This window comes from Triticum urartu, chromosome 4A, assembly GCF_056163025.1.
Source record: "Triticum urartu cultivar PI428250 chromosome 4A, HENAU_Tu73, whole genome shotgun sequence".
In the NCBI taxonomy this organism is placed as follows: domain Eukaryota; kingdom Viridiplantae; phylum Streptophyta; class Magnoliopsida; order Poales; family Poaceae; genus Triticum; species Triticum urartu.
In genome coordinates, this window is record NC_141876.1 from 439,733,851 (window position 1) to 439,737,061 (window position 3,211).

Genomic DNA, 3,211 nt, shown 5'->3' on the forward strand with positions numbered 1-3,211 from the left:
CGGGTCGCCTCGGAGAAGACGACGCGGGGGGAGGGGATCTTCGCTTCTTCCATTTCGCTAGTGCTGTTTTCAGTTATTTCTCACTTACTCCGTAGATGAGAGCAAGACACACCCAGTATTGCGCTATGCATCCGTCTAGCTAGTAAGCAATGATATTACCCCAGCCAGCATGGTGAAATAATGGAATTTAGTAATCATTAACCATCGTGTTCGTGTGGGTGTGGATTAGTCCGCTTTATTAGCAAGTGTAATAATGGAGAACAGATCAAACAAGCAAGAGGCCGGCTGGTCTCTTCGTGCAAGTTGGCCAATTTGCTCCAAAATTAAAAGGAAACCAATTAATTGAACAGATCAAAGGACAACCTCCTCCATGCAAGTTGGCCAATTTGCTCCGGAATTTAAACCCTTAGAGTACAAATCAATCAATTAACAAAACAAAGAGCAGACGCAAGTATACATTTGGAAAACACAAGTGGGAGATACATATGTGCAACCTGTGCAAGTTGGCTCACGTTCTAAAAAAAGAACAAGTTGCTTGTGCCTCACTGGGTCTATTATATATACGCCTCTACCCCCGTCGGCCTCCTCCCCAACCCCTACCTTCGAAAGATATTCCACCGGCCGGCAGCACACGGCAAGAAAAGGACGGCGAGCGCCAGGGAGATCACCGAGACTCGACGCACCATGCCGTGCATCCCGGCGTCCAGCCCCAGCATCCAGCACCACAACCACCACCACAGAGTCCTAGCAGGCGTCGGCATGGGGTGCGGCGCGGAGGCGGTCGTGGCCGCGGCCGGGACGGCAGGGATGAGGTGCAGGGAGCACGACTGCGAGGTCCCGGCGGAGGTGGCGCGGCACCACGAGCACGCGGAGCCGGGGTCCGGCCAGTGCTGCTCCGCGGTGGTGCAGCACGTGGCGGCGCCCGCGGCGGCGGTGTGGTCCGTGGTGCGCCGGTTCGACCAGCCGCAGGCGTACAAGCGGTTCGTCCGCAGCTGCGCCCTGGTGGCCGGTGACGGCGGCGTGGGCACGCTCCGCGAGGTGCACGTCGTGTCGGGCCTCCCCGCGGCGTCCAGCCGCGAGCGGCTCGAGATCCTGGACGACGAGAGCCACGTGCTCAGCTTCCGCGTCGTCGGCGGGGAGCACCGGCTCAAGAACTACCTCTCCGTCACCACCGTGCACCCATCCCCGGCCGCGCCGTCCAGCGCCACCGTCGTCGTGGAGTCGTACGTCGTGGACGTGCCCGCGGGCAACACGACCGAGGACACCCGCGTGTTCATCGACACCATCGTCAAGTGCAACCTCCAGTCGCTGGCCAAGACCGCCGAGAAGGTCGCCGCCGTGTCGTGAGACCTCCACCCCCTCCCTGGATGCGATCGATCCTTTTTTTCCCGGGCTGGATGGATGTGTGTTTCTTCGGCGCGTGAGCATTTTTTCTCCCCACTTGGTTCTCCTCGTCACATTTGACCATCTTGTTTCCTCTTCTTTTTTCGCTCGTTGTTGTGAGATGCATGCCCCTCTCCTCCCTTGTCCAAAGATTCAAGAATGACAAGTATCATTGATAGACTTCAAATTCACTGCATGTTTGAGTTGCTCTCTGTATATATGTGGTATAGATCTGTTCTCGTGTACACGCAAAGTATATTCATCGACATCGGATGTTCATTCGTTTGTCAAGTTTACTCGATCCCTAGTGTTGTTGAGCATAGCTAATCAAGAACAATACTACTATGTTATATATCATGGTGGATCGAGCTTGTTAAACTGCACGTGCATCGATAACCAGCACAAGAAATAATGATGAATTTTCGATCCATGGTATGGTATGTGTGTCTCCTAGCTGGTTGTCAGATGACCAATTTATTGCATCACATACATATATACTTATATAGAAATCTTAATCTAGCCATTACAGTACAGTCGCCAACCAATCGACCGATAACTTTGTTCACTTTGATCATATGATCTGCCGCGCAGAGCTGTCATGCGCCGGCAGATGCTCCAAATTAATTAAACTAAGCGGCCGATGCATGAACCATGATAACCATGATCTCTCCTACGACAATGTATAAACGATGATGAAGAATAGAGCAAATGTTATGAATCCACGAAGAAATCTGTGTGATGACCACTTGCATGACGGCGATTTTGTCCGCTCTATAGGAGAAGGACGTTTCTGAGACGAAAAATATAGTTCCGGGGTGCTCAGCAGGAAGGTGCAGTTCAGACCACTTGGGGCTCAACTTGCGTGCGATTAAATCAATCACGTCCCTCTCCTCGCGTCTCGATGCTCCCTCGAGTAGCATTAGTTTTTCCGTTTGATCATCTGATTAAGATGTGGATGCCTCCTCCCTACCGCGCGCCCGTCCGTCCAACTTGCGCTCCGTCGCCTCTCGACCGATCGTTGGCTCCGGCAACTTGCCATAGAAAAATGAGAGCAACAGCGAGGAGCGGGGCATATTTGACGTGGATGGTTAATTAACTAACACAAGTGGATCAACTTGCGCGCCTGCATGCTGACAGGTCACTTAATTACCTGCTGCCAGGTTCCTCGCCTTTGCTTTTTCCATACATCGATCGACTAGTAGTAGGTGTAGTTTAATTCCAAGTTGAAATTCGTTGGATGCTTCCACTTGCTTCATGAGCCCGGCGGCTAAATTTCATCCCTTTGAAAGATATGTATATGATACAAATATGGGTGAATTCCGTATATGCCACTCAAAACTTGCCCGTACCCCCATCTGCCATTGGCAATTTCCCTCTGTCAAATATGCCACCGAAAATTTGTACCGTATACAGATATGCCACTATGGCCAGTTTGACGGTTAGTTGACCGTCAAGTGGAAGGTGAAAAGACAATTTTGCCCCCGACCTACACGGTAGCAATAGAACGACACTGCAGCGTCTGATGCACTCTAGCGCCCACTTTTTAAAAAATGTGAATATCTGTACCGCCCACTTTTTTCAAATTTTGTTCACTTAGAAAAAATGTTCGCAATATGGGACGGAGCCTGCTGTAGCAACAATTACTGTAGCGCACGATTTTTTTAAAACTATGCCGCCCACTTTTTTCAAATTTTGTTCACTTTTAGAAAACAATTGTTCGCAACACAGGCTCCGTAGCAGTAATTGTTCACTTTTAAAAAATTATTATAAAAAAACTGTTCGCAATATAGAAGGACACATTTTTTAAAAAAAGCATGCGCTACAGTAA

At 50.1% G+C, this 3,211-nt stretch overlaps 1 pseudogene; it reads left to right on the forward strand.

The window, feature by feature from the left end:
* Positions 1-571: 571 nt before the first annotated feature.
* LOC147976101 (abscisic acid receptor PYL4 pseudogene) lies at positions 572-1,574 on the forward strand (annotated as a pseudogene).
* The last annotated feature ends 1,637 nt before the right edge of the window (positions 1,575-3,211 follow it).